We start from the raw sequence: 12,363 nt of genomic DNA on the forward strand, positions 1-12,363 counted from the left end.
GGGGGGTCCCTGGGCCGACGAGTGAGTGTCGTCGCGTGCCCCAGCCCAGATGGGTCGAGCGCGAGGGCGAGCGCGAAGGGGGGAGAGCGAGGCGGCCGGAGACCGGCGTGAGAGAGGTGGGAATCCCGCGGCCTTCGTGTTCATCCCGCGCCCAGGTCGGGTGCGCTTGCAGTAGGGGGTTACAAGCGTCCACGCGAGAGAGGGAGTGAGCGGCCCCAAGCGAGCGCCTGTCTCGTCCTCGTCCCCGCGCGACCAACCTTCTCTAAGAGGGCCCTGGTCCTTCCTTTTATAGGCGTAAGGAGAGGATCCAGGTGTACAATGGGGGGTGTAGCAGAGTGCTACGTGTCTAGCGGGGGAGAGCTAGCGCCCTAAGCACATGCCGTCGTGGCAGCCGGAGAGATTTTGGCACCCAGCTGGTGTGATGTCGTGGCCGTCGGAGGAGCGATGGAGCCTGGCGGAGGGACAGCTGTCGGAGCGGTTGGGTCCTTGCTGACGTCTTCTTGCTTCCGTAAGGGGGCTGAGAGCCGCCGTCGTCACAGAGCATGTGGGGCGCCATCATTGCCTATCTGGCGGAGCTAGCCAGATGGGACGCCGGTCTGGTTCCCCGTGGCCTGAGTCAGCTCGGGGTAGGGTGATGATGGCGCCTCCTGTTGACGTGGCTGGCCTGCGCCCTAGGTTGGGCGATGCGGAGGCTCCTCCGAAGCCGAGGTCGAGTCTGTCTTCCGTGGCCGAGGCCGAGTCCGAGCCCCTGGGTCGGGCGAGGTGGAGGTCGTCGGCTGAGGCCAGTGCGGAGTCCGAGCCCTGGGGTCGGGCGAAGCGGAGTTCGTCGTCTTCCGGGACTTAGCCCGAGTCCGAGCCCTGGGTCGAGTGGAGCGGAGTTCGCCGTCTTTCGGGACTTAGCCCGAGCCCGAGCCCTGGGTCGGGCGGAGCGGAGTTCGCCGTCTTCCGGGACTTAGCCCGAGTCCGAGCCCTAGGTCGGGCGGAGCGGAGTTCGCCGTCTTCCGGGGCTTAGCCCGAGTCCGAGCCCTGGGTCGGGCGGAGCGGAGTTCGCCGTCTTCCGGGACTTAGCCCGAGTCCGAGCCCTGGGTCGGGCGGAGCGGAGTTCGTCGTCTTCCAGGACTTAGCCCGAGTCCGAGCCCTGGGTCGGGCGGAGCGGAGTTTCCTACGGTGCCTCCGGCGGGGCCTGACTGCCTGTCAGCCTCACTCTGTCAAATGGCACCGCAGTCGGAGTGGCGCAGGCGGCGCTGTCCTTCTGTCAGGCCGGTCAGTGGAGCGGCGAAGTGACGGCGGTCACTTCGGCTCTGCCGGGGGGCGCACGTCAGGATAAAGGCGTCAGGCCACCTTTGCATTAAATGTTCCTGCGACTTGGTCGGTCGGTGCGGCGATTTAGTCAGGGTTGCTTCTTAGCGAAGGCAGGGCCTCGGGCGAGCCGGAAATATGTTCGCCGTTGGAGGGGGGCCTCGGGCGAGACGGAAATCCTCCGGGGTCAGCTGCCCTTGTCCGAGGCTAGGCTCGGGCGAGGCGTGATCGAGTCGCTGAATGGACTGATCCCTGACTTAGTCGCACCCATCAGGCCTTTGCAGCTTTATGCTGATGGGGGTTACCAACTGAGAATTAGGAGTCTTGAGGGTACCCCTAATTATGGTCCCCGACAGTAGCCCCCGAGCCTCGAAGGGAGTGTTAGCACTCGCTTGGAGGCTTTCGTCGCACTTTTTTGCAAGGGGACCAGCCTTTCTCGGTTGTGTTTTTGTTCCGGTGGGTGCGCGCGAGCGCTCCCGCCGGGTGTAGCCCCCGAGGCCTCGGAGGAGTGGTTTCACTCCTCCGAGGTCTTAATGCCTCGCGTAATGCTTCGGCTGGTCTGGTTGTTCCCTCATGCGAGCTGGCCGTAGCCCGGGTGTACAGTCGGGTCCCAAGTTCTCGGGCTGGTATGTTGACGCTGTCAACGGTTCGGCCAGAGCTGGGTTTGCGAGAGCAGCCCCCGAGCCTCTGCACAGGGCGAGAGGGCGATCAGGGACAGACTCGGCTTTTTTACATACGCCCCTGCGTCGCCTTTCCGCAAGGAGGAGGGGGAAAAGCGCCATGTTGCCCTCGATGGGCGCCGAACATGGTGTCTCCAGTGAGCTGCAAGCGGGTAATCCGAGTGGACGTCCGTGCCCCGTTCGTTAGGGGTTGGCTAGGGGCCCAGAGGCACGCCCAAAAGTACCTGCGGGTGATCTGCCGGACTCGGTCCCCTAGCGATGGGGTCCAAGGGCTCGATGCCTCCCTCTGATGGGATTCCGTTACAAGATCGCTCCCGCTGGTCTCGGAAATGTCCTAGGGTACCTCGGGAGCGCAGCCCGAGCCTTGGTTATGTATCGAACGTACCCATGGTCATCCCTCGCTCGGCGTCTGAGGCGGCTGTGAACCCTTCGGGGGCCAGCCTTCGAACCCCTGATCAGTAATGGGCACGGAGCCCGAGTAGCCTGAGGCGGCCGTAGAACCCTTCGGGGGGCTGGCCTTCAAACCTCTGACCAGTAGTGGGTGTAGGGCCCACGCGATCTGAGGCGGCTGTCGAACCCTTCGGGGGGCCAGCCTTCGAACCTCTGATCAGTAGGGAGGCTCGGAGCCTGGTTCCTTCACGGGGAAGGACCCTTTTCGGGGTATCCCCCTTTCCCGGTCCCTGTTGCAAGAGAGAGAGAAAGAGGAAAAAAGGAAAAGGATACGAAATCGAACGACGCGGCGTACCTTTACTGGCGCGGTCATTATGGCGAAGGCGAAGCGTCGCCCGCTTTTCCTGCTAGAGGCGCCGCCTGTCCCGCCGCGGAGTTAATGTGACGGGGCGAGTGGTTGGCGGGGCGGTCGTTGCGCGTGCGCGAGTCGTCCGGGGAACGGCTGTTCGCTTTGCGTTTTCGAATCCCGCGTCCGGTCCGGGCGGAACGTTTGAACCGGTCTCGCCTTGGTCTTTATATACCCGGGAGAGGGTCTGGTGACGGTTCTTTGCTCCGCTTCCTGCCTCCTTCTTAGGTTTTCGTAACCCGAGAGACTTAGCCAGAGAAGAGGAAACCGCCACCCGAGAGACTTAGCCAGAGAAGAGGAAGCCGCGCTTCCTGCCCCTTGCGCCGCCATCCCTTCCGCTCGGTGATGGCTGACCGGGTGACCATCATCTCGCCGTGCGATCCATGGCCTTTTTCCACGGTGACGGCGAGTGATCTAGAGGATCTGGTTGGCGAGGGTTTACTTCGCCCTCTCACCGATGAGCAGCGACCGGAATGGATTCCTCCCGTGGGCGGAGCCGCTCCGTCCCCACCGTCGGGGTACATCGTGAACTTCGTCTCCTTCCACGAGCGGGGATTCGGTGTGTCGGCGGGTCGCTTTATGCGGGCGATCCTGCACCACTACAGGGTGGAGTTGCATAACCTCACCCCCAACTCCATCTCGCAGGCCGCCATCTTCGTAGCGGTGTGCGAGGGGTACTTGGGGATCGCCCCCCATTGGGATTTGTGGACCCATCTCATTTTCGCGGAGCTTTTTGCCTCGCCGACGGGGGAGAGGAAAGTCCGCGCAGCGGTGCGGGCCGGCGGCTGCACCCTCCTGCTGAGGCAGTCGCGGGCGTCGCTGTATATTCCTGCCATCCTCACGTCCTCGAACAAGGGGTGGCAGCGCCGGTGGTTCTACCTCCGGAATGACGGCGAGTTGCTCCCGCCGTTCTCCCAGCGAGTAGTCACCACTGCCGCCGACGCTTGGCGCCACGGGACCCCGCACGAAAGACAGAAGAACCTCGAACCCCTTCTCCAGGCCTTGGAGGCGTTGCGGAAGGGGGACTCACCGCTGCGGGAGTGATTGCCGCCATCCACCGTCGGAGGGTGCTTCCCTTGGCGGAGCGACGGCTGTCGCTTTGGGAGATGACACCGGAGGCTGACTTGGAGGGCTCGCGGATGTCCTCTGATCCTCTTCCCTTCGACGCCCTCCACGGGCGGGTGTCCGTCGCGTTGGGGAAGCCGGACCCCACCGCCTACTCCCAGCCTTTGATGCGCCTAGACCAAGGGTGCGTGACTCTGGTGAGTGTCCGCTTCTTCCTTCCTCTTGCATCGGGTTGCTCCTGGTTCTTATGGTTGGGTTTTCCCCCTTCTTCAGGAGGTGGGGTGGCACAAGCCTTCCCTGCCACGGGTCCCGCAGGATGCGGTGGACCGAGCAGCGCGGCGGGTCGCCGCGGAGGAGAAGAAGAAGAAGAAGGACGCGGAGAAGGCCCGGGCCCGTGAGCGGAGGCGGGCTCGAGACGCCTTGGAGAAGCTTCGTCGCCGGCAGGAGAGGGAGGGGCTCCCGAGGGAGCCGTCGCCGGAAACGCCCGACGACGACGACGATGATGAAGATGATGACGAGGAGGACGACATGGCTGCACGCCTCGGCCTCAGCCCCGGCTTGGGGTTTGGCCAGGAGCCGTCAAACCAGCCCCCGAGCGGGCTGATGCCGTCAGTCCCCGAGGTCGGCACGCCGAGGTCCCAGCCCGAGGGGCGGGGGCAATCCAAGAGGGTACCGGACCCCTCGGCTGGAAGAGTTGAGGCGACCCCGGGGGGCCAGGCCGGAGCGTCTGCTCCCCGAGAGCCACCGCCCGTGCCGGCAGCGCAGGGGAGCGACCCTCAGGTCGCCGTGACAGTGCCTGGGCAGTCCACCCCCCGGGCGTCCAGGGCGCTCAAAGCGAGGGTGGTGCCGAAGCTGCCGGCGAAGCGGACCTCGGCGGTGGTTCCGGGGGTCGAGGTCCAAGAGACTTCCCCCCAGGCACGGTTGATCATGGCCCGGAGCGGGTAAGTATCTCGGAATGTCTTCGTCCTGGCTTTTCATTCGTATGTCCCGGCCGTGATTTTCCTTTTCCCTCAGCAAGCAGAGCCATGGCCTGACCGACCTGGCACCCCGGAAGGCCCTTAAGACGGCGCCGGCTTGCGTGGCCGGCGCCGCTCCAGGCCTTGCCGTCCAGCCGACCTTCTCGCAAGGCGTTCCACCGCAGGGGGCTCAGGCGGCACCGGTCGCCGTGGAGCAGGTTCCCGAGGCTGGCTCTTCTGCCGAGGCGGCCATTGTGATAGGGAAGGCGGCTGACGCTGACGTGGTCCCGAGCCCACCGGACGTGTCGGCCATGCCGGCGCCTGCCGCTACTGAAGTCGCTGCCGCCCCCGTCGGAGAGTGATCGGTTGCTGCCGACGTTGAGACGGCTGATACGTCGGCGCTTGGTGCCTCGGAAGAGGGGGGCGTGGAGACGCAATCCGTCCCACCGGGCGGCAGCCTCGTCGCTGTGCGGCAAAGCTCCGAGGGCCGGCGCCAGTTGCTCCGGTTCTGGACCCGTGTGGCCTCGGACCCCGTCTTCGTTCTCGACGATGAACGGGAGGACCAGTCCTGGGATGAGCTCCGCGAGTGTGCTGAAGCAACGGTGGGGTCGCTCCGGTCGTCGCTGGAGGTTTTCTGCAGGGACATTCCCAAAATCCTCCAGGTGACGGTTTCAGGCATACCTTTTCTCTTCTGTGACCGAGGCGTTCTTCGTGACGCCCCGCTTCCTTCCCTCAGGATCTGACGGATCGGAGCGCCGCCAAGTCGTCGTTCATCCGCCGCGAGGTCGACGTCTGGGGCTCGCTGCGATCTCTGAGGACCTCGCTCGCCGGGGCTACTGCGCGCCTTTCTCAGCAGGGTGCCGAGGTAGCGGACCTCTAGTTGCTCTGCACCGACCTAAGAGCCGAGGCGGCAGCGGCGTGCACGGAGGCGGCCGCGGCGCGCGCAGAAGCGCAACGGCAACGGTCGGAGCTCGACCGGGTCGTCGAGGAGCGGGACCAATCTCGGGGTCGGGCTACCGAGGCCGACAGCCGGGCCGAAACCCTTGCAGCCGACTTAGCCGTAGCCCAGGTCGCAGCCTCGGAGCAGCGTGCCCGAGCCAGAGGTACGCCTTGGCCATCCTTGGTTTTCGTTCCTGTTTGTTTCCTCTGCTTGTGTTTGAGATCTTTCTTCTGGCTATTCGCAGAGCTCGAGTCCGCCCTTGATGAGTCTGCCAAGGCACTTGCCGAGGCGCTTGCCGGGGCGGCCGAGCGGAGGGAGGCTGACCACGCGGCCATGTCCGAAGTCGTCTCGGACGTTTACCGGATCCTTGGCTTCGGCGACGTTCCCTCAGGAAGCTCCCCTCAAAGTCGCCTCCAAGTCTTGGGCGATCACGTGCGCGGCAGACTCCGCGAGGCGCTACACCACGGCGTCAGGCGGGCCTTCGCCGTGCTCGCTTCCCACTATGTTGTGGACCTAGAGCGGGTTAGCGAGGGGTATTGCCTTCCCGACGAAGATGAAGCTGCCCTGGCAGAAGTCCACAGGCTCGATACGGCCGCCGCGGGTCCGAGCGCAGTGCTGGCGACCACCTTTGAGGCGGAGATCCTCCCACCTGCGCCGTCGCCGGAAGCCGAGATGGACCTCGTTGAAGGTGGGGACGGAGCTGAAGGCGCGGCTCCTTCCCAAGGCGAAGCCTAACTTGTTGGAACAGTTTCTGTTGGATGCGCGTGTGTCTTTCTGCGGCCGCTGAGGCCTGAACACTTTGTTACCGTTGCATGAAGTCGTACTCCTTTTCCTTTTATTTTGCGTGTCCGGCTTCGCCTGTCAGTAGCAGGGTGGCTTCCCCAAGTAGGGGTCACTTTTCGTGGCGGGTGACGAGTGAGATGTCCCTAACCCGGAGGCATGGTAGTACCTCGGCTCGGTCGGCCTTGCCACTTACATGCACCCACGTTCGCTCCTTGGGGTCCTGCTTCTGACATAGCCGGGGGAACGTAAAAGCCTTTTTGATTGAAATTTTTGGACGCAGAGGGGTTCCCCAATCTTGACGCAGAGTGATAAAGGGGGGGTTCCCCCCTTTTTAGCCCCCGAGGGAGGGTCAGGCTCTGCCGAGGCGAGGCTGACCCTTCCTTGACGACTAAGACTTGCGTGGGAGCGAGGTATACGAACAATCTTGAAAACATCTTAAGGGTAGAAGCGACGAAACCGTTGGATGTTCCAAGCGTTGTCGTAGACCTCGCCCTGACTGTTGGCCAGCTTGTACGTTCCGAGCCTCAGAACTTTGGTGGTGACAAGCGGTCCTTCCCGGGGGTGCGTGTAGCCCCCGGGTGCCCCCAACAAGGGCTCGGGGTGTTGTGCGATGGTCGCAATCCTCTCCGGGTGGGCTTCGATGCCCCGCCTGGAGATGATTAACCCCAAGACCATGATTGAGCTTGGCGCTTTTCGCCTCTTTGATGAACTCCGCTGCCATTAGCTTGTGGATCTCCCCGCTTATGGCTCTGCGCTTCTCCTCGTTGAATCGGCGCAGAGGCTGCCTGACGGGTCGGGCTCCGGCCTGAATATCCAGCGAGTGCTTGGCGACATCCCTCGGTATGCCGGGCATGTCCGAGGGACTCCACGCGAAGACGTCGGCGTTCGCGCGGAGGAAGTCGACGAGCACTGCTTCCTATTTGGGATCGAGCCCGGAGCCGATCCGGATCTGATTGGAGGCGTCGCTGCTGGGGTCGAGGGGGATGGCCTTAACCGTCTCCACTGGCTCGAAGTTGCCGGCATGACGTTTCACGTCTGGTGCCTCCTTAGAGAGGCTTTCCAAGTCGGAGATGAGGGCCTCGGACTCGGCGAGGGCCTCGGACTCGGCGAGGGCCTCGGCGTACTCCACGCACTCCACGTCGCATTCGAACGCGTGCTTGTACGTGGGGCCGACGGTGATGACCCCGTTGGGGCCCGACATCTTGAGCTTCAGGTAGGTGTAGTTGGGGATGGCCATGAACCTCGCGTAGCATGGCCTTCCCAGTACCACGTGGTAGGTTCCTCGGAACCCAACCACCTCGAATGTCAGAGTCTCCCTTCGGAAGTTGGAGGGCGTTCCGAAGCAGACGGTAAGGTCGAGTCGTCTGAGGGGTTGGACGCGCTTCCCGGGAATGATCCCGTGGAAGGGCGCGGTGAAAGGGAATTAGGCTTACACATAGTTCCTAAATATTTTTGGTGGTTGAATTGCCCAACACAAATAATTGGACTAACTAGTTTGCTCTAAGTGTATAAGTTATACAGGTGTCAAAGGTTCACAACAAGCCAATTAAAAAGACCAAAGTTGGGTTCAAAATAGAGTACTTAAGGCATCCCGGAAGCCTCCCTGGTCTGGCGCACCGGACTGTCCGGTGGCGCACCGGACAATGTCTGGTGCACCAGGGGGCCTCGCGCTGAACTCCTTAGCCTCGGGATTGCCCAGGAGCCGGCGCGCTATAATTCACCGGACTGTCCGGTGTACACCGGACAGTGTCCGGTGCTCCAACAGGTCGCGGCTCTGGAACTCGCCAGCCTCGGGATTTTTCGAAGGCTGCTCCGCTATAATTAACCGGACATGTCCGGTGTGCACCGGACTGTCCGGTGCATCCTCGGAGCAACGGCTACTTCGCGCCAATGGTCGCCTGCAACTGCAATAAATGCGCGCCCGAGCGCGCAGGCGTCAGGCACGCCCCTGCTGGCACACCGGACAGTGAACAGTTCGTGTCCGGTGCGCCACCGAACATCAAGGCGGGCCCAGAAGTCAGAACTCCAACGGTCGGAATCCAACAGCATTGATGACGTGGCTGGGGCACCGGACATGTCCGGTGTGCACCGGACTGTCCGATGCGTCATCGAACAGACAACCTCCACCAACGGTCATGTTTGGTGGTTGAGGCTATAAATACCCCAACCACCCACCATTCATTGCATCCAAGTTTTCCAACTTCCAACCACTATACAAGAGCTAGCATTCATTACAAAGCACACCAAAAGAGATCAAATCCTCTCTCAACTCCACACAAAGCTTTAGTGACTAGAGAGAGTGATTTGCAGTGTTCATTTGAGCTCTTGCGCTTGGATAGCTTCTTTTTCTTTGGCATTCTTTCTTGAGATCAAACACTCACTTGTAATTGAGGCAAGAGACACCAATCGTGTGGTGGTCCTTGCGGAAAGTTTGTTTCCCAAGTGATTTGAGAAAGAGAAGCTCACTCAGTCCGAGGGACCATTTGAGAGAGGGAAGGGTTGAAAGAGACCCGGCCTTTGTGGCCTCCTCAACGGGGAGTAGGTTTGCAAGAACCGAACCTCGGTAAAACAAATTCGCGTGTCATTCTCATTATTCGCTTGCGATTTGTTTTTGCGCCCTCTCTTGCGGACTCTATTATATTTCTAACGCTAACCCGGCTTGTAGTTGTGATCATTTTTTGTGAATTTCAGTTTCGCCCTATTCACCCCCCCTCTAGGCGACTTTCAATTGGTATCAGAGCCCGGTGCTTCATTAGAGCCTAACCGCTCGAAGTGATGTCGGGAGATCACGCCAAGAAGGAGATGGAGACCGGCGAAAAGCCCACTACAAGCCACGGGAGCACTTCATCGGAAGAGTCCCGCACCAAGAGGAAGGAGAAGAAGAGCTCCTCCAACAAAGGGAAGGAGAAGAAATCTTCTTCTCACCACAAAGAAAAGAAGGAGAGATCTTCCTCTCACAAGCCACATCGGAGTGGGGACAAGCACAAGAGGATGAGGAAAGTGGTATACTACGAGACCGACACTTCATCAACATCGACCTCCGGCTCCGATGCGCCCTCCGTAACTTCTAAACGCCACGAGCATAAGAAGTTTAGTAAGATCCCCTTACACTATCCTCGTACATCTAGACATACTCCATTACTTTCCGTTCCATTAGGCAAACCGCCAACCTTTGACGGTGAAGATTATGCTAGGTGGAGTGATTTAATGAAATTTCATCTAACCTCACTCCACAAAAGTATATGGAATGTTGTTGAGTTTGGAGCACAGGTACCATCCTTAGGGGATGAGGATTATGATGAGGACGAGGTGGCCCAAATCGAGCACTTCAATTCCCAAGCCACAACCATACTCTTGGCCTCTCTAAATAGAGAGGAATATAACAAGGTGCAAGGGTTGAAGAATGCAAAGGAAATTTGGGACCTCCTCAAGACCGCGCACGAGGGTGATGAACTAACAAAGATCACCAAGCGGGAAACGATCGAGGGGGAGCTCGGTCGCTTTCGACTTCGCCAAGGGGAAGAGCCACAAGACATGTACAACCGGCTCAAGACTTTGGTGAACCAAGTACGCAACCTCGGGAGCAAGAAGTGGGATGACCACGAGGTGGTTAAGGTTATTCTTAGATCACTCATTTTCCTTAACCCCACTCAAGTTCAATTAATTCGTGGTAATCCTAGATATACTCAAATGACCCTCGAGGAAGTTATCGGGAATTTTGTGAGCTTTGAATGTATGATCAAGGGCTCCAAGAAGATCAACGAGCTTGATGAACCCTCCACGTCCGAAGCTCAACCAGTAGCATTTAAGGCGACGGAGGAAAAGAAGGAAGAGTCTACACCGAGTAGACAACCAATTGACGCCTCCAAGCTCGACAATGAGGAGATGGCTTTAATCATCAAAAGCTTTCGCCAAATCCTCAAGCAACGGAAGGGGAAGGATTACAAATCCCGTTCCAAGAAAGTTTGCTACAAGTGTGGTAAGCCCGGTCATTTCATTGCAAAATGTCCTATATCTAGTGACAGTGACAGGGGCGACGATAAGAAGGGAAAGAGGAGAGAAAAGAAGAAGTACTACAAGAAGAAGGGCGGCGATGCCCATGTTTGCCGGGAGTGGAACTCCGACGAGAGCTCCACCGACTCCTCCTCCGACGACGAGGACACCGCCAACATCGCCGTCACCAAGGGACTCCTCTTCCCAAACGTCGGCCACAAGTGCCTCATGGCAAAGGACGGCAAAAGGAAGAAGGTTAAATCTAAATCCTCCACTAAATATGAATCCTCTAGTGATGATGCTAGTGATGAGGAAAATAATTTGCGTACCCTTTTTGCCGACCTAAACATGCAACAAAAGGAAAAATTAAATGAATTGATTAGTGCTATTCATGAGGAGGATGATCTCTTGGATTCTCAAGAGGACTTCCTTATTAAGGAAAACAAAAAGCATGTTAAGGTAAAAAATGCTTATGCTCTACAAGTTGAAAAATGTGAAAAATTGTCTAGTGAGCTAAGCACTTGCCATGAGACTATAGACAACCTTAGAAATGAAAATGCTAGATTAATTGCTAAGGTTGATTCTCATGTTTGTGATGCTTCAATTCCCAATCTTAGAAATGATAATGATGATTGGCTTGCTAAGATTAAGGAATTGAATGATTCTCTTGCTAGCCTTAGAGTAGAAAATGAAAATTTGATTGCTAAGGCTAAAGATTTTGATGTTTGCAATACTATTATTTCCGACCTTAGAACTAAGAATGATATGTTGCATGCTAAGGTTGTAGAATTAAAATCCTGCAAACCCTCTACATCTACCGTTGAGCACACTTCTATTTGTACTAGATGTAGAGATGTTGATATCAATGCTATTCATGATCACATGACTTTAATTAAACAACAAAATGATCATATAGCATTATTAGATGCTAAAATTGCCGAGCATAACTTAGAAAATGAAAATTTTAAATTTGCTAGAAGTATGCTCTATAATAGGAGACGCCCTGGCATCAAGGATGGCATTGGCTTCCAAAGGGGAGACAATGTCAAACTTAATGCCCCTTCTAAAAACTTGTCTAACTTTGTTAAGGGCAAGGCTCCCATGCCTCAGGATAACGAGGGTTACATTTTGTACCCTGCCGGTTATCCCGAGAGCAAAATTAGGAGAACTCATTCTAGGAAGTCTCACTCTGGCCCTAACCATGCTTTTATGTATAAGGGTGAGACATCTAGCTCTAGGCAACCAACCCGTGCCAAGTTGCCTAGAAAGAAAACTCCTACTGCATCAAATGATCATAGCATTTCATTTAAAACTTTTGATGCATCTTATGTGTTGACTAACAAATCCGGCAAAGTAGTTGCCAAGTTTGTTGGGGGCAAACACAAGGGCTCCAAGACTTGTGTTTGGGTACCCAAAGTTCTTGTTTCTAATGCCAAAGGACCCAAAACCGTTTGGGTACCTAAAGTCAAGAACTAAAATTGTTTTGTAGGTTTATGCATCTGGGGGCTCAAGTTGGATACTCGACAGCGGGTGCACAAACCACATGACAGGGGAGAAGAAGGTGTTCTCCTCATATGAGAAAAACCAAGATCCCCAACGAGCTATCACATTTGGGGATGGAAATCAAGGTTTGGTCAAAGGATTGGGTAAAATTGCTATATCACCTGACCATACTATTTCCAATGTTTTTCTTGTAGATTCTTTAGATTACAATTTGCTTTCCGTATCCCAATTATGTCAAATGGGCTACAACTGTCTATTTACTGATGTAGGTGTTACTGTCTTTAGAAGAAGTGATGATTCAATAGCATTCAAGGGAGTGTTAGAGGGTCAGCTATACTTGGTGGATTT

Source organism: Zea mays, chromosome 3 (assembly GCF_902167145.1).
Source record: "Zea mays cultivar B73 chromosome 3, Zm-B73-REFERENCE-NAM-5.0, whole genome shotgun sequence".
Classification (NCBI taxonomy): Eukaryota; Viridiplantae; Streptophyta; class Magnoliopsida; order Poales; family Poaceae; genus Zea; species Zea mays.